The 19,295-nt window shown below is 43.4% G+C and overlaps 1 protein-coding gene across 2 annotated transcripts in view; it reads right to left on the reverse strand.

Moving 5' to 3' along the window:
- The window catches only part of LOC126484611 (TM2 domain-containing protein almondex), a 138,778-nt gene that overhangs the window by 77,093 nt on the left and 42,390 nt on the right, over window positions 1-19,295 (reverse strand). The gene's annotated exons all lie outside the window — the stretch shown is intronic.

The following is a 19,295-nucleotide window of genomic DNA, read 5'->3' on the forward strand; positions in this document are numbered from 1 at the left end:
CTGCAATAAGGAAGAGGCATTTCAATTTCTAAAATGAGAGAGTACAACATAATTCAACTAAATAATAATTCTGAAGTATTATTTTAAAAGTGTGAACCCACTGGCATGGTAGTAAGGTATCACTTCTGCTCGCTGTACAACAGATTTGGGGAGGTGAGAGACATCTTTGTTTGATGCCCCATCATTTCAAGTCAGTTCTGCCAAGCAGCCTTATGTTATTTTAGATAGTTCCCTGCATTTGTCTAGAGAAATACTGGGCTAGTTAACCTCATTCACCTTAGTTACATGATAAACACTTACATATGAAAAATGTATCTACATAGTAACACTAACACACACACAGATTTCAACACATGTAAGACTACCTTTGAGATAATCTCAAGTTACATCATCTGAATTTGTGTGTTTCAATGCATTAACAAGTTGCAAAGTTTAGAATTCATAAATGCATTTTGTTCATTTGTACTGCTTAAATGACAACAAAAAACACTAAAAGGGAGTCTGCTATACCAATAAGACCAGTGAAAACAAAGAAACATAACTATTTCATAAATATACATATGAATGGTAGATACTACATGACCAGAGAGAGAGAGACTGATGTTCAATATAAGTTCAATGTGTTATACAGTACCTGCTAGGATGAGTCATATTGTGAAGCTACACTAATTAGAGAAATTCAAAGAAAATTAATAAATGATAAATATTTTTTTTGTAATAAATGGCAGTATATGCTTAAAAAGCAAGTGATTAAGGCATCAAATGATGACAACAACAATAATAATAATAATAATAATAATAACCTACATGTTCTGCGTGCAAACTGGTGGGAAAGAGAAATAGAGCTTCAATAAACTTAAATTAAAAAGAGGAATTTACAATGAACCACCAGTTATTAAACTTTTAAAACCACCCAAAATTAAATATTTAATGCCAGAAGTACAAAAAATTAACTTTCAAGTAACTAAATACATAAATTTTTAAATTATATCATTTTCAGAAACATACTTTTTTTTATTCGTCACTAAAAATGTTAGCAGTCCTAGCCATGGATGAACTACAAATATAAAGGCTGAACATGTGTGTAAGTGAAAACACTCATAACGTGCATAACATCAGAGTCTTTTGACAGTCAGTTGTCTCAGATAAAGTGAAACCACTTGAGAGAGTTATTAAAAAAAACATTCATATGGCTGATGTGACTGCAGAGGCTGCTTCAATTCTTTTTGCTTCAGGTAACTGAAAAAGCCGACTGAATGGAAAAACAATTGACCGGCCTATGGGTTGTTAAAACCAGTTAATTGTCTCATCATTACCCATGACCCATTTAAGGGGATCCAACAGTTCTCATCCCTATAGTTTAATCGCTAAGCAAAGTATATAAGCAGAGCAAAGATGAATAGGGAGTCATTCTAGTGATGACACAGAAATGGTGAAATTCACTGATATAAGTGACTTTGGCAAAGGGCCTGGTGCCTGGGAACAAGCATCTCGGAAACAGAAAGCTGGTTTGCTGTTCATATGCTATTGTTGTGAGGGTTTAGGGATGGTGAAATCACAAATAGATGACGAAGTGTTGGACATCAATGCATCATCACAGAACACGGAGGTCGGTGGCTTGCCAGCTAAGTAAAGCAGGATAGGCAGTAATCTGTAACATATTTGATGACAGCACAATGCTGGTGCAGGTCCAAGTGCTTCAGAGCACACTGTTCAGTGCATATTGATGCCTACAGGCCTCTGTGGTGGATGACACGTGTTCCTATGTTGACACAACGCCATAGTCAATTACAATTGCAATGGGTATAGGTATAGAGTCTCCTGGATAGGATGATAGATCAATGGAAATGTGTCACCTAGTTGGATGCACCACATTTCTTGTTACACCAAGTTGATGGTCATGTCCGGGCACACTTATCCTCACAAACAGTTGCTTGAACCTTGTACCATGCCACGGATGTAGGCCAGTGGCGGCAGTATTATGGTTTGGGAGGCATCCACATGGTTTTCCATAAGAGCTGCTGTAGTTATTGAAGGCACCTTGACAGCTGTGAAGTATGTGAACCTTAGTGTGGACTACCTGCATCCCTTCACACTTGATGTCTGCCCCAATGGAGATGTCACCTTCCAGCAGATTAACTGTCTGTTTCACAATGCCAGAATCGTTCTACAGTGGTTTAGGAGCCCGATTGTGAACTAGCAATATTTCGTCATCAAATTCACCTGATCTGAAGCTGATGTATGGGGTGATTATAATTAAAGTTAAACTTTCAAACTGCTGTAGAAATAACACCACTGGTCACAACGATGACAAATTGCAACGGAATATTATCGGAGAAGGGGGAAAACGTATGGCTAAAGAAAAATAAATACTTCCAAAATGTAGCAATAGATGGCACTGTAAGGATCATAATTTAATAGTGGTCAACTACAAATGACGAATGAATCACACAACAATGCCTAAGGTGTGATACTGTTAGTTATGTAAGCTCATCCATCATGGCAAGATCAAATCACATCGGATGGGAAAAATCGGTTTTTGTTTGTCCTGCGGAAAAAAACCACATAAAAAGCATCACTCACATCACTTTTTAATTGTCCTGAGGCCAAAAACCGCATAAAAAGCAAATCGTATTATTAATTTCCATGTGATTGGCGCAAAACATGGTCAATGTGCTGTCCATCGTTTTCTGCAACAAGTTGAAATCAAGAAACACCATGTTCCACAACTCATTGAAGTGTTTCCGGGGTCACGGTCAGAATGTGTTGCGCAATGTGTGCCTTCAATGCAGCTAAGTTCGCAATCAGAACGCTGGACACAACATCTTTCAGATAGTCCCACAGCCAGAAGTCACACGGATTAAGACCTGGTGATCGGGACGGCCAGGCTGTACGGAAATGGCGGCTGAGAATTTTAGCATTTCTGAAACGGTGCTTCAGCAGCTGCTTACCTGGATTTGCAATGTGCGGAGGTGCCCCATCTTGCACAAAAATGATCCCATCCACATTGTTGGAGAGCTGGAATGACGTGGTTGCCCAAAAGACACTCATAGCGCCTACCAGTGATGGTACAGGTAACAGGGTGGGAAGCACCTGTCTCTTCCAAAAAATACAGCCCTATGATGAATGATGCTGTAAACCCGCACCACACAGTGACCTTTTCAAGATGAAGAGGTACTGGTTGATTTGTGTGAGGATTTTCCGTTGCCCATGTTCAACAATTCTGTGTACTGACACATAGGTTGGTTGGTGGGGCGGATGGGTGGAGAAGGGAGCTAACTACGCGGTCATCAGTCCCTCCGACCTTAGATTAACTAAAACCGATAAAATCCCACATTAAAAGAGGGAAGTACAGTATCCATAAAACGATCAACTATTGACAGGGAAAGAAGGAAAGGGATGGAAGAAGAGGTGAGGGAGAGAAAGTGACTAATGACAGAGGCGTGAAGGGAGAAGCATGGGAGATAAGAGAGATGCTCAAGACATAACAGACCCCTCAAGGAAAGGAAGGGCGAAAAGGGGGAGGGGGGGAGGGGCAAGAGTGCCCGCCATCCCCTCCACTCACCGATAAGGTGGAAGGTCCCTCCCTTAAATAAAGCAATAAAATCCCCCATCACGAATAAAACGTAAAATGAAATCTGCCATTGAGGCATTGTCAGCCAACACCAGGGGTAGCGAGTCTGGAAAGTTAAAATTCCATCGCAGGGTGGCTAAGTTGGGGCAGTCCAATAAGATGTGAGCCACAGTCAACATCGATCCACAATGACAGAGAGGGGGGTCCTCCCGATGGGAGGAGATAACCGTGAGTCAATCAAGCATGGCCGATGCGGAACCGATGTAGGATGACAGAGGCCTTATGAGAGGCCCAGGAGGAGGACTGCCATGGAGTTGTAGAATCCGTAATTGCCCTGAGCTTGTTCGGTGAAGAAAGAGTGTGCCTTTCTGCATCCCAAAGGCCTAAAACCTGACGACTAATGCCGAGCGAAGGTCTATTTCCGGAATGCCAATAGCAAAAGATGGCCTGGTAGTAGCTAACTTAGCCAGTCAATCGGCAAGTTCATTTCCAGGAATCCCAACATGGCCTGGGGTCCAAACGAAAACCACCAAGCATCCACGTTGAGCAAGGAGAGAAAGTGAGTCCTGGATAGCGATGACCAACGGGTGGCGAGGGAAGTACTGGCCGATAGCGTGCAAACCGCTCAATGAGTCACTACAGATAGTAAAGGATGGTCCTGAGCAGGAGCGGATATGGTCCAGTGCGTGCAAGATGGCTACCAATTCTGCAGCAAAAACACTACAGCCATCGGGCAAAGAATGAAGTTCTGTGCGTCATGCATAGGTGTAAGCAAAACCAGTGCGGCCAGGAACCATGGAGCCATCAGTATAGATCACTTCTGAACTCTGGAATGAACTGAGGAGACAGGAGAATTGGTGGCGAAGAGCCATCAGAGAGACAGAATCCTTTGAATCGATTGAGAGATCAAGACAGAGCTGTGGCTGAGAGGCACACCAAGGAGGCGTACATGCGTGAGCAGAGAAGAGAGGCAGCAAATGGAATTGCTATAGCTCAGAAAAGAGCAACTGAATGGGGACAGCCATGGTAAGCCCACATCGTGGCCGCCACTACGGCAGGGTGGTCTCCGTGTCTGGATAAAGGAGACCATAATTAGGGTGCTTTGGGGTGCAGCGAATGCGGAGCGCATAAGATATCAGCTGTTGTTGGTGCAAAACTCACAGTGGTGGAATCCCTGCCTCTACGAGAAGGCTAAGTACAGGGCTAGTCCGGAAGGCACCAGTCGCAAGTTGGACCCCACAGTGGTGGATGGGGTCTAGGATCTGCAGCGTTGAATGCTGCACAGAACCATAGACAGGACTTCCATAGTCTAAATGAGACTGGACCAACGCTTGAGACAATCGCAGGAGAACAGAGCGGTCTGCACCCAAGGCGGTATTGCACAGACAACTAAGAACACCGAGATGGGACCAGCACGTCCTCTTCAGCTGGCAAAGATGAGGGAGCCATGTCAACTGGGTATCGAAGACCAGACCCAAGAAGTGATGAGTGTCCCCTACCTTGAGGGGCTGGCAATCGAGGAACAGTTCTGGATGGGGATGGACTGTACAGCGATGGCAGAAATGCATGACACATGTCTTGGCTACCGAAAACTGAAAGCCATGGGAGAGAGCCCATGAGTGTGCCTGGCAGATTGCCCCCCCCCCCTCCCCCGTAGACGGCGTTCTGCAGCGCCCATTACGGAGGAAGCGAGGTAGATACAAAAATCGTCAGCATACAAAGAGGGGGGACACTGTCGGGGCAACAGCTGTCACCAGACCATTAATGGCTATGAGAAAGAGAGGGACGCTCAGCACAGAACCCTGTGAAACCCCATTTTCTTGCCGATGGGGAGTACTGTATGAGCAGTGAACTTGGACCCGGAAAGATTGACAAGAAAGGAAGGTACAGACAAAAATGGGCAGAGCATCACAAGGCCCCATTCGTAAAGGGTGGTGAGGATGTGGTGGTGCCATAGGGTTTATGTAGGTCAAATAAGAATGAAATGAGGTGTTGCTGATGGGCAAAAGCCGGCCAGACAGCAGTCTCCAGGTGGACCAAGTTATCTATGGTAGATCGGCCACAGCAAAAACCATCTTGAATCGATGACAAAAGGTCGTGGGATTCAAGGATCCAAAACAGCCGCCAACTCGCCATGTGTTCAAGGAGCTTGCAGAGGGTGTTAGTAAGGCTAATTGGACGCTAGCTAGCCCTGGATTCAACATCAAAACAACAATTCTTTCCTGCCACTGGGTAGGAAAGACTTCCTCACTCCACAGACAGTTGAAGAGGGTCAGTATACGATGGTGGCCAGCCACCGATAAGTGTTGGAGCATTTTCAACTTTTATAGTCCTGTCCTCCTCAGTTGCGTGTAATATTACGGTATATTAATAATTTTTACTTATGGACCGTCTGACAGCAACTGAATAAAACACAATTTTAGTGCCATACGCGTTTCGCCTTTATTTTCTGCAAGGCATCATCAGTGGCCTGGAATACGTACATATGTTAGCTATTTTATTTACATTTTTGTCATTGTGCCTATAGGTTGGAGCATTTGCTTATGTATCCGATCCGGTCCAGGAGCTGTGTCAGGACAAAGGGCAAGGGTGCTGGCAAATTCCCACTCACTGAATGGAGCATTATATAGCTCCGAGCAGTGAGAAACAAAAGACAAAGGCAGTCATTCTAAGCGCTCTTTCAGAAGGAACTTGGGCATATACTGAGCCGATGCTGAAGCTTGAGCAAAGTGTTGAGCGAAATCTTCTGCTACAAAGTCCAGATTGGTAAGGACAATACCATGCACAGAAATTCCTGCAACCCCAGTGGGAGAAGGTGGCCAAAAATTCGGCTGAGTTTTGCCCAGATTTGTGAAGAGGGGGTATGTGGTCCCATGGCAGCTACATATTGTTCCCAGCAAATCCGTTTCTGAAATTTGATTAGATAGCGCGCCCAGGTGCAGAGTCATTTAAAGACCAGAAGAAGAGTAGTAGAAGGGTGCCGCTTGAAGTGCTGAAAAGCACGGCGGTGGTCTTTTATGGCTGCAGCAATATCCGGAGTCCACCAAGGGACCATCTTCCAGCATGGGGAACCTGAGGAAGAAGGGACTGCAGAAACAGCTGCTGAAAGGATGGCAGCAGTCAAAGTCTGAGTAGATTCATCAACACTGTCATGTGGCAATGCAGGGGGGATGGGAGCAGAGGAGAAGGCACCCAAATCAGCCTTAGATACGGACCATCTGGGAGGGTGACAGAATGAGACACACTGAAGCAAGGTCAAAACAATTGGATAATGGTCGCTGTCACAGAAGTCATCGTGGACTCCCCACTGAATGGAGGGAAGAAGGCCGGGACTGCAGATGGAGAGGTCAATGGTAGAAAAAGTGCTGTGCAGCACAATAAAGTGTGTGGGAGCGCCTTTGTTTAGTGAACAGAGGTAAAGTCTACCAGAACAGCTTCAACTGTCCTGCCCAGGGCAGTAGTCGTATGACTACCCCATAGAGGGTTGTGGGCATTAAAGTCCCCTAATAGCGGGAAGGGAGAAAGGAGTTGTTGAAGAAGGGTGGTTAGGGCAAGGGATGTGGGCGGCATGTCAGGTGAGAGGTAGAGATTACAGATTGTGACTGGAGTGGCCAGATGGACCCTGACAGCAATGGCTTCCAGAGTGGTATGGAGGGGGACCCATTTATTAACAATGTCCTTGCGGACCAAGGTGCAAACACTACCAGAAGCCGGCAAAGGGCCAATTCGGTTCCGACAGAAAGCGTGGAACCCACGAAGGGCGGTTGAGTAAGAATTGACAAAATGGGTCTCCTGGAGCGCAATAAAAGTGGCAGAGTAGAAGGAAAGAAGGGGCTGCAACTCTGGAAGGTGATGCAAATACCCATTACAATTCCACTGGAGGATTCTCAAGCCGGAGTCCAAGGGGGAAGTGAAGGGACTGGAGTCGGTCACGCTGCCGAGTTGCCATCCGTCACCAATAAAGATGGGGTAATATCCAGATAGGTGGGGTCAGACTCTACTGGTTCACTGACAGGAGGAGGGCAAGGCTGCACCTCAAGGGGTACCGGATGGGCCTTGCCCTTGTTTTTGCGTTTCTGCTTCTTCTCTTGGGAAGGAAGAGAAGGGCAGACTTCAGAGAGCGCAGGCAAGGAATTACACCGAGCAATCTTGGTGCCCACCGTCCGTAGATCGCACTGCTGATGTGGATTATATCGCCTTTCAGGGGGGTGCTGGGAAGAGGAGTCCCGGGAGGGAGCTCCAGTACCAGCGGCCACCGGAGGAGGGGAGCACTTCTCCGGCAGGGAAGGGGGAGCAGCACCCGAAGGGGTGGGGGGTATGGGTACTGACGGGGAGAGGGAGTGGGAGAGGCAGCAGGAGGCTGAAGGCATGGGGCAAATGGGGTGGGGCTGGGAAGATGAGGGGATGAGGGGGTAGGAGGTGGAATGGACATAACGGAAGCAAAAGTAGAAGACATAGACATGGGATGAAGCCGGTCATACCTGTGACGAGCCTCAGTGTATGTGGGTCGATCTAAGGTTTTGTACTCTTGAATCCTTCTTTCTTTCACAAACACCGGGCATACAGGCGAGTGTGGAGGTTGCTGTTCATGATAATTTACACACAAAGGTGGGGGAGCACAGGCACTCCCCTCATGGAGGGGGTGCCCACAGTCACCGCAGAGAGGATCAATGGTGCGGCAGGAAGACATGCCTCCAAACCATAAGCATTTAAAGTATCTCTTCGGTGGTGGAATATAAGGTTTTACATCACACCGATACACTATTACCTTGACATTCTCTGGGAGGACATCCCTCTTGAAGGCCAGTATAAAGGCTCCTGTACTGGTGCGATTGTTTGGAGGGCCTCGCTGCACACGGGAGATAATACGAACCTCTCGCCGCTCGAGGTTAGCACAGGGTTCCTCGTCAGTTTGGAGAAGATGATCTCGGTGGAAAATAATGCCCTGTACCAAGTTCAAAGATTGGTGGGGTGTGACAGAGACTGGGACGCCACCAAGACGGTCACAAGCATGCAGGGTGTCAGATGGACAGCAGATGATGCCTTTATGAGCAAAGCACCGGACCACATGTTACTCATCGATTCCACTTTGCCATACTTATCTCGAATCGTCTCCACGGAAAACAAAGGCTTGGTCGTGGCAAAACTTCCACCATCCGTCCTGGTACAAACCAGGTACCGAGGGGAAGGTTTAAACCAAAGCCGGTGAGCTTGACCCGCCTCCCAGGGAGGGGAAGCCCGAAGAATCAAGGAGTGTCACGTCTGCTACCACTCTTAGAGATGGCCAGAGAACGCCAGGATGGTGAAGCTTTTGTTGCTTCATGCACAAGGTGTCCACCCTAGTACCACCCACTCTGATCAAGGGCTCGCCCCGTGGGCGCCACCCAGCCACAGCAAGGGCCATGTAGCACAGCGGCCACTGAAGGGAATTCTGGTGCCCCAAAGTGATGAGCATCAACTCCTGGGCATACACGAGGCGTTAAAAGCTCAGGTACTAGCAGTGTGATCCCTGTGGTTTCAGGGTGCTCAGCCAAGTGGGTACTTAACAACCGCACCACACGGACTGGCTAATGTGCTGGTGACCTAGCAGGAGGGGGGCCAGGGTGCAGAGGGAAAGGGAAGGGGAGGGAGAGAGGAACCTGCGCCTTGGAAGCGAGGTAGGGAGTTCATCCCCAAATGGCTCACACTGAACGGAAAATTTTGGGAATGGAGGACAAACCCCAAGTGGACCAAAAACGCCAAAAGGAAATGGAAACAGCAAAATAAACAATAGCACAGACCAAAGCAAAGCCAGGAGGATAGCCATGCCGACATAAAGAAATCCACTAAGAGTGAAAAGAAGAGGCAGGGGCAAAGGAATTAGGATAGGGAGGGAGAGGAACAGGGATGGTAATGCAGCCTGGAAAGGAAAGGAGACTGCAATAGCTCGGCGCCCCGTGCGCGCCACACACATACCCACAAATGGACTGTGGGCCCCCTGGGGGTGTATTGACATATAATGTCAGATGGAAGTGGGCTTCATCTGCCCACACAATTTTCCAAGGCCAATCATTGTCTACTTCCATGCGAGCAAGCAATTTTAAAGCAAAGGTCTCTCTTGCTCGCAGGTCAACAGGAAGCAACTCGCGCACATCAGTAATTATGAATGGATAGCAAAGAAGGATGTTTTGTAGGGTTTTACACACCATGCTCACAGATATGTCCAATGTTCGGACAATTCTCCATGCACTATACGTTTGCACACCACCACTCATCTCCTCCTGCACTGCTGTGGCCACTGCTTCCACTGACATCGAATCAATTCAGTTTCTCCCTCTACCAGGTTGCACACCAAAAGAACCCAAGAACCCGTCTTTTCGAATTTCCGAATCATTTTCTCCAGATCCACGGGGAGTCATTGGACCAACGCCTTTTTTCGAACCCTTCAGTGTCTGGAACTTCTGCAGAGCAATGTGTGCACAGTCATCATTCTTGTAATACTGCTTTACAAGCAGAGCGCGATCCTACATTGAGACATTCATGGCTTATGTCGCAGACGCTAAAGAAGGAAAAGCTGTGTACCCAGCATGTTTATACCAACTACCATAGGTCATGCGCATGACAGGTGTTTTCATTTACATATTCTGACACATACAGCGCCATCTATTGATCAATTTTCACACTATTTTTCTTCTTCTGCCATTCGTGTTCCCCCTTCTCCGATAATATTCCGCTGCAATCTGACATCATTCTGACCCCAGTGGTGTTATTCCTACAGAATTTTGAAAGTTTAACTTTAATTAGAATCACCCTGAATGTCAGTAGTAAGTTTGTTCTGTTAATCATCTATCTGGCTGTTTCTAGTGTGGATGTATTTGGGCCTTTCTATCAGTATGCTAGTTGTCGTCAGCAAACTTCCCAATGTTTGAAGAGTGTTTCAGTGTCTCACACACATCATTCATAGAGGTCAAGAACAGGAGTACGCAACACACAGAATCTAGTGGGACACTGTTTCCCCACTCCAACTTTATATTTATTCCTGTTGTGTTGTTTTTTAATGTCATTCTCCAAGTCTGTTAAGATATGACTCCATCCATGCAATCGGAATGTCTTCAACGGCATAACATTTTAGTTTCCCTAGTAGAATTTTATGACCAACACCATCAAAGGCCTGTGCAATATCACAGAAAATGCCAAAGAATAGTTTTTCTTCTTCAGGTCTACCGAAACTGGATTTGTGAGGTCATATCATGCATTTATGAGTATATTATCACATACAAAGAAATGAGATGAATTCATAATAATAGATCATTTGCTTTCATTTCTCTTTGTTTCTTTCTTTTGTCCTCTGTTTTTAGCTACTGTTAGGAAGAATGCATTGAATTTAGTAGCCAATGATTTGAATTTAATATCAGCCTTCTTGATGCTTCTGTCATCAGGGAATTTAGTATAATTTGCCTTACTAGTATAGTTGTTTCATGCCTAATAATGCCTCTAATTTTCTTCATTTAGTTGCAGGAATTTCAAATTTTTAGGCATATTACATGGTTTTTGCCTTTCTGTTACACACAAAAGAATCTTACAATACTACTTGTAGTGCCCTTTTAATTATTATTACACTTGTCTCTCTGCAAAAAATAAAGCTGTCTCTTCCTGACACCGGACACTTTGATCCTAGATGTTTGCCACACTTTCCCTCAGTTTCCACTGACCTATTGTACAGGAAAACTGCGCTCGTAGTGTGGTACAAATATTTTAGATAGATAGATATTCAGCGATCACAGGCCCTACAGACCACACGCTGCTTCCACAAAACTGCCTCCATTCCTTCCCGTTTTGTGCCCAGTTCCTCCAGGTATCTTCAATTCCCAGGGCTGCTAGGTCCTTCGCCAGGTCATCCATCCAGCGCTGCCGTGGTCGTCCAATGGGGCACTTGGTGTTTGGTTTCCCCGCTAGTGCCATCTTCGCCTGTCTTCCATCTGGCATACGGGCTACATGGCCCACCCATTGTATTCTTTCGCTCTTTATCTTCTGTAGGATAGTTGGTTGTCGCATCAGAAGGTAGATTTCCTCATTTTTCCACCTCCTCAATTCTCCGTTATCTAAAACTGGTCCTCATATCTTCCTCATTACTCTTCTTTCAAATATTAATAGCTTTTCCCTTTCTCACTTAGTCATGCTCCGTGTTTCTGAACCATACATTACCGCTGGGCATATCACTATGTTGTAGATTTTCATCTTAGTGTTCACTGAGATCGATTTAGAGCCAAGCGTCTCTCTGAGGGAATGCATGCATTTCGTTCCCACTGCTATTCTTTCCTTGATGTCCATTTTTATGTTGTTGTCCATAGTAAACCAAGATCCCAGGTATTTGAACTGGTCTACTCTCTTGAACCTCTTGTCATCTATCTGAAGAAATTCTACCTGCTCTTGTCTTCTTCCTAATTGCAAAAACTCTGTTTTGTCTTGATTCACTTTGAGCCCTACTTTCTGTGCATTACTGTCCATTTTCCGGTACATTTCTTTCAACTTGTGCTTTGATTCACTGAATAGTACTACGTCAACTGCATATGCGAGACAATTGAAATTACCGTCCATCTCTACTCCAGTCCACTCCTGTTGCCTACACACTTTTATTACTTTCTCTAAGATGACGTTGATCAGAGCACATGAGAGAGCATTCCCTTCTCTGAGGCCTGTCTCAATATCGAATGTTTCTGATGTGGCTCCTCTGAAACATACTGCTGCGTTTGACCCTTCCATACAAGCCTGCACCATTCTCAGTAGCTTCTCAGGGATTCTGAAGTCCCGCATTGCGTTGTGTAGGCTATTCCTGTGGATGCTGTCATATGCACGCTGAAAATTGACGAACAGGCTGTAGGTATCTTTATCATATTCCCAATGCTTTTCAAACAATTGTCTTAGTGTGAAAATGTGATCTATTGTTGATCGGTCTGGTCGAAAGCCAGCATGGTACTCCTGTATGTTGTTCTCTATGAATGGTTGCAATTTTCTGAAGACAATGATGGACAGCACCTTACACGTTACATTCAGCAAGCTGATTCCTCTGTAGTTACCGCATTCCATTTTGCTTCCCTTCTTGTATATTGGGCATATTATAGCCAATTTCCATTCTTCTGGCAGTATCTCCTTCTCCCATATCAACTGGATCAGTTTATATATCTCTAAGTGTAAGCTCTCACCTCCCTCCTTGATTAATTCTGATGTTATTCCATCCTCCCCTGGGGCTTTGTTGTTTCTGAGTCCTTTGATTGCGATTTTCACGTCTTCTTCACCAACTTCCCATTCTTCTTCATCTTTCCTTTCCCCCGCAGTGTTTGCAGGTAATATCCCATCTTGGTCTGGGAGATTCAACAGTTCTGAGAAGTATTCTTTCCATCTTTCTACAATTATTTCCTTGTCATTTATCAAGTTGCCGTTCATACCTCTAATGAAAAATGTTGGGCTCTGAAATCCATGTTTCCAATTTTTTATGTATTGGAAGACTTGCCTTGAGTTCTTGTTTTGGGCTCTCTGCCTCAACTTCTTGTAGCAAACTGGTTAGATATAGTCTCTTCTCTGCTCTTAGGATTCGCTTTGTCTCCCTCCTGATGTTGATAAAATGTTCCCTTTTCTGCTCGTTCTCCCTGTCAGCTAGCCACTTCTCTCTCATCTCCCATCTCTTTTCTGTAACCTTCTGGTATGTCTCGTTGAACCATTTCCTCTTCTTTGTTATCTTCTTTCTTCCAAATATATCCTCTGCTACACTTAGTACGGTGGACTTTATTTCTTTCCACCTTTCCTCCAGGTTCTCTCTTGGTTCTAGGGTCTCTAGGACCTCAAAACGGTTTTTGATTTCTAGGGCATATTGTTCTTTAATGGCACTTTCTCGTAGTTTCTCAACATTCAAAGCAGGTTCTAGTGCCCCCTTCTTGTTATGCATGTAGGTGAACATGCGTTTAAGCCTGCACAAAATGAGGAAGTGGTCTGACGCACAGTTGGCTCCTCTATACGACCTGATGTCCATGTGCCTTCACAGCTATGAAATCTACTCATTCTCATTATTATGGAAATTATTTCTAAATTATTTTGTGTGTGTTAATGGTATGACCTGTGAAGGCACTTCTTTGTGTTGGGATTTACAGAACTTTATGTGTGACAGAATTATTGGATTATTCTTTGTTTTCTATGTTTCTATGTATTTTTAAGGAACTGTTTGTTTTTCACTGTTAGCGCAGTCATCTATGGGCTATAACACTCCATTAAAACTTTCCAGTATTCAGGTCACGCTTTTATCAAAAGACTGAAACACACTTGTTACTCTTGACTTCTTGATTTAGCACAATGTTTTCGTCCTAAACTTTGTCAACATTTCTGTCTCCATTCACAAAGAAAGGTTCTCTAATTGTCAACTACCAGCAGTTGCCTTAAGCACCATACAACTTTTAACTAACTGAAAACAGCAACGTTTGCCTGACGTGGTGCGATCACTTGACCAAAGATGTTAATGTTCTTATATTATGACAGTTGAATTTCAGTCTGATTGCCAACATAGAGATAAAGACTACATTACTCATTTTGTGCCAGTAAAATTAAAAGTCATGTATCAATGTGTGTTCAGTAATTTTTATCCATCAAGTTTATAATTTTATTTACATTTATTTAATAAACTACATGTAAAAACATCATGATGACAATGAATTCTCCTTAGGGGCAATTTCCTGCTGTGGCCACCCTCCACAGGCACCCCTGATCAGTTATATACAATACATGCAATGACTGTTTTGCACTCTTGCACAGATTTTTGTCAGTAACTTACAGTGTGTAATGGAATCATGGTCAGTTCCTGTTGCTGGACCAAGAGCTTTTTGATGGAATTTATAAATATATAGGCTACTAAGAGCAACAGCGTTCATGGTCATGGAAAGTGAGATCCAAAGACTATATAAATAGGAATTTAAAGACTAAAGCTTATGATAAATTGGTTCTGTTTTGCAAACCAGTTTTGCTGGAACCAAACCAAGACTCTTTTTGAGGGAACAAAAGACAAAAATACAAATCTTATGGGGGCTTGTTTAGAAAGGAACTGAAGAAATTTTGTGACAAGAAATGTAGAGATATCTCCATTACGTTTGTGTGCTAACTTTTGTAGTAGTGTGACTCGCTTTTATTTACTGTGGATCAAGAGTGACAAGGTTTGTTGAAAACTTTGACTGCACTGACTGATTTGTGTGACAATAAAACGTGTTAGATCAGGTTAGTTACCAGCACCATCACATGCTTGCAGCTCTTTTGCTCCTTCATCTCCTCCTACATCTGCAGGTCTCACACTTGGCTTCAAAATCAAGGCAGTACTTCCTTTAACACATTTATGACAAACATGATAATTATATGACCACAAAATAGTAACAGTATCAAGTCTTTTTCTTGTTTCTCATTTTTAAGCAATGACACAAAAAAGTATGTCTGTGCAAGTTTCCTTCCATATGGTTGTCAGCAATTTCCTAAATAATAAAAATTAATACAATATATAATACTTTTAACTGTTTACTATCATGACCTGGCCTTAGCATGTCATATGGTGCTTTTCATCTCTTTGCAATTGTTTTAGATAGTGACAATATGGAAATTCCTGGGCAGATGCATTGCTAAAAATCTGGGTAGCTGTAAGATGTTCCTCTGCAGAAATGCTCTTCCTTGTAAGTGCATCATTCCAGCTGTTACTGTCCTAGACAATGGTACCTGTACTCCTTAACCTAAGTACCATATTTCTTTGATTTATGTTCATGTTCCTAGCTAAAGTGCCTATTGCTGTAGTAGTGATAATAATACTCCTTCGATTCATTTTCACACAAAGATTGGCTGCAACTAATATACTCACCTTGCACATGCCATACAGGATTTTAGAACTAATGAAACTTCACACGCCATGCCTACATGCACATTGCACTATTTACACACAGCCTCTTGCCCCAACTTGGGCTCGGGTAAGAACATGTCCCTAAACTTCTCTCCACATGCATGAGTGTCACATTTACGCATGCACTCACATGTGTGTGTAGATCCGCCCCACACAGTCATGCAGTTAAAACTGTAAGAGTGAGGGCCCCTATTGCCAAAACACACACACACACACACACACACACACACACACACACACACACACACACACACACACTGCTATTTCTCCATAATCAGAGCACAATAAGCAAAGGCTAGTCACATCTCCATACAAGCTGGTAGCTTCACGGCATTATATATATATATATATATATATATAAAATGCCGTGAAGCTACCAGCTTGTATGGAGATGTCACATGCCGTGAAGCTACCAGCTTGTATGGAGATGTGACTAGCCTTTGCTTATTGTGCTCTGATTATGGAGAAATAGCAGTTGATTTTAAAACTCAAATCTGGTCTGGCTGTATGACAACCAGAAATAGTACAGTTGAGAGCTGCTGCTGGCTGCAGTAATGTTTAGAATTAGGAAAGAGGTTTTAGAGAGGCTGCAAGTCTTCTAGCTTCAGTCTAAATGTCTGAGACATCTTCAGTACTCTAAAGGTTTGGGACAAAATTTTGCAGGCAGCCAAAGGAGTTCCAGAAAACAGGGAAAAAATTTATGTGAAGTTTAATAGTAGTCAGTGGGTTAATAGAAAACAACAAGGTCATTGTAATAGGGAGTGCTCATGGGAGTGGAATGTCTGAATTAGTAAAGAACTCCATTGTTAGAGAATACCAGGTAACTAGGACCTTGAAGCCAATTTTTTATGGTTCAGCAACATCACCGTGATTTAGGATTGTAATGGAAATATCATGGTAAAGATCATGTAGTGGTTATAAATGGTGCTGGAAACAGTTTGGACCATAACATCAGCTACACAGTTGAGGATGACTGCGGCACATTGCTTGGAATTGTCACAGTGATGTGGAAATTGTATCACTAATTGAGTAGTATGATAAACTCCAGATGAAACAATCTGCTGAATATGTCAGTGGAGGGCTTTTCAAGGGTTACTCTACAGAGTGGGGTGCACACGTTTAGTTGTAATTGATGCATTGCCCATCACACAGTCCCTCCACACACAGAATGAGCTACATCTGAATGTTTCCAGTAAGAAGTGACTTGCACAAGTAATTTCTAGAAGCATTCAAATGTAAATGAATCACTGCCTGTCAAGTGCTTTGGACCTTTTTACGGTAATTTTTTCTGAAAGATAGAGCTGCCGAATAAGTACAGAGACAATTGCAAAAATTGGCTTGATCAGCAGAAAAGATGCAATCATAAAAAATTAGATCTTTTCTATCAGAGCTTAAGGATATTGTTAAATAAGAAACATCTGCTTCTCCTCACTACAAGAAACTGAAGTATTTAAATGTGTTTCTAAAGGTGTACTGTGCAGAACAGAACATTGTTTGGAAATCAGAGAAATTGAACAGATGTACCAAGATGGAAGCAAGTTAGTACTCTCTTATTTTATACACAATAAAAAAAGAACAGTGGCTACATTCACAAAAATTATTAAAATTTCCTAGGCCATAGACCTTAATGAGTGCTGCATTGCGCAGCTCTTTGAGCGCTGTTTTCAAACATGGAAACATAAAAGACAGCAGATCTGACAATGCCTGGGTCCCCAGCAGGAAACATTTTAAACTTCATTAAACAGTTAGAGGGAGTAAGACATAAGAGTTAGTAGAAATAATTGAGAAGTCATTGTAAGTAGAGATTTCAGTACTGATTTCCTCTTGGATAGTTGTGATGGAGGGCATTTAGAGTTGCTGCGTCCTACTTTGGTTTGATCCTCACAGTAACAATCCCAACAAGGTTAGGAGGAGATAATGCAACAGTATTTAATAATTTATTTCTAAATCCAATTGTCTTTTATGTACTTTGTTTGAGCTCTGACTGTTACTGCCTAAATGGCAGCAATAAAGAATCCCCATCAATCAGGTTCAATGAAGAAGGGAAACATCCAGTTTTTATTAATCATTTATGCTGACTCTAGTCAGAGAGAATTTATGGGACGACAAAGTTCTGTCCATCAAATATTTGTCCGAATCGTGTGCCATTTGTCCTCTGCAGTTTTCGTATTCCATTGTATCCATCCACGTCCGAAGCAAGTTTGTTTTTTGTAACAGAGAGTTTTTTGCAGGATTGGGTTGCTAGCCCAATGCCCAACCCTCCTCCTTTATCCATGCTTGGGACCGGCAGTGGCTGTTGCAAGGCAACTGACCCCAGGCTGAGTCATCAGTGTTCATACCTCAACTGAGGGTAAAACAGATGAGGAAAAGGAAGAGTTCTATGACCAACTGGAACAAACAATTGAGAGCACACCAACTAGAAATATCAAGATAGTGATGGGAGATTTTAATGGTAAAGCAGGAAAAGAAGAATCCTACATACCAACTATAGGAAGGCACAGTTTGCATGATGAGACCAATGGGAATAGTCAGAGGATGAACAACTTAGCTATCTCAAAGTACCTGAGAGTAAGTTCGACTTACTTCAAACACAAGAGAATACATAAGGGAACATGGTGTTCACTGGATGGAAGAACCACCAACCAGATAGATCACATCTTGGAGGACCAGAGCTATAGCCGTAGAGTCTTGGACATCAGGTTGTATAGAGGAGCCAACTGTGCGTCAGACCACTTCCTCATTTTGTGCAGGCTTAAACGCATGTTCACCTACATGCATAACAAGAAGGGGGCACTAGAACCTGCTTTGAATGTTGAGAAACTACGAGAAAGTGCCATTAAAGAACAATATGCCCTAGAAATCAAAAACCGTTTTGAGGTCCTAGAGACCCTAGAACCAAGAGAGAACCTGGAGGAAAGGTGGAAAGAAATAAAGTCCACCGTACTAAGTGTAGCAGAGGATATATTTGGAAGAAAGAAGATAACAAAGAAGAGGAAATGGTTCAACGAGACATGCCAGAAGGTTACAGAAAAGAGATGGGAGATGAGAGAGAAGTGGCTAGCTGACAGGGAGAACGAGCAGAAAAGGGAACATTTTATCAACATCAGGAGGGAGACAAAGCGAATCCTAAGAGCAGAGAAGAGACTATATCTAACCAGTTTGCTACAAGAAGTTGAGGCAGAGAGCCCAAAACAAGAACTCAAGGCAAGTCTTCCAATACATAAAAAATTGGAAACATGGATTTCAGAGCCCAACATTTTTCATTAGAGGTATGAACGGCAACTTGATAAATGACAAGGAAATAATTGTAGAAAGATGGAAAGAATACTTCTCAGAACTGTTGAATCTCCCAGACCAAGATGGGATATTACCTGCAAACACTGCGGGGGAAAGGAAAGATGAAGAAGAATGGGAAGTTGGTGAAGAAGATGTGAAAATCGCAATCAAAGGACTCAGAAACAACAAAGCCCCAGGGGAGGATGGAATAACATCAGAATTAATCAAGGAGGGAGGTGAGAGCTTACACTTAGAGATATATAAACTGATCCAGTTGATATGGGAGAAGGAGATACTGCCAGAAGAATGGAAATTGGCTATAATATGCCCAATATACAAGAAGGGAAGCAAAATGGAATGCGGTAACTACAGAGGAATCAGCTTGCTGAATGTAACGTGTAAGGTGCTGTCCATCATTGTCTTCAGAAAATTGCAACCATTCATAGAGAACAACATACAGGAGTACCATGCTGGCTTTCGACCAGACCGATCAACAATAGATCACATTTTCACACTAAGACAATTGTTTGAAAAGCATTGGGAATA

The sequence above is a fragment of the Schistocerca serialis genome, chromosome 6, assembly GCF_023864345.2.
Source record: "Schistocerca serialis cubense isolate TAMUIC-IGC-003099 chromosome 6, iqSchSeri2.2, whole genome shotgun sequence".
Taxonomy (NCBI): domain Eukaryota; kingdom Metazoa; phylum Arthropoda; class Insecta; order Orthoptera; family Acrididae; genus Schistocerca; species Schistocerca serialis.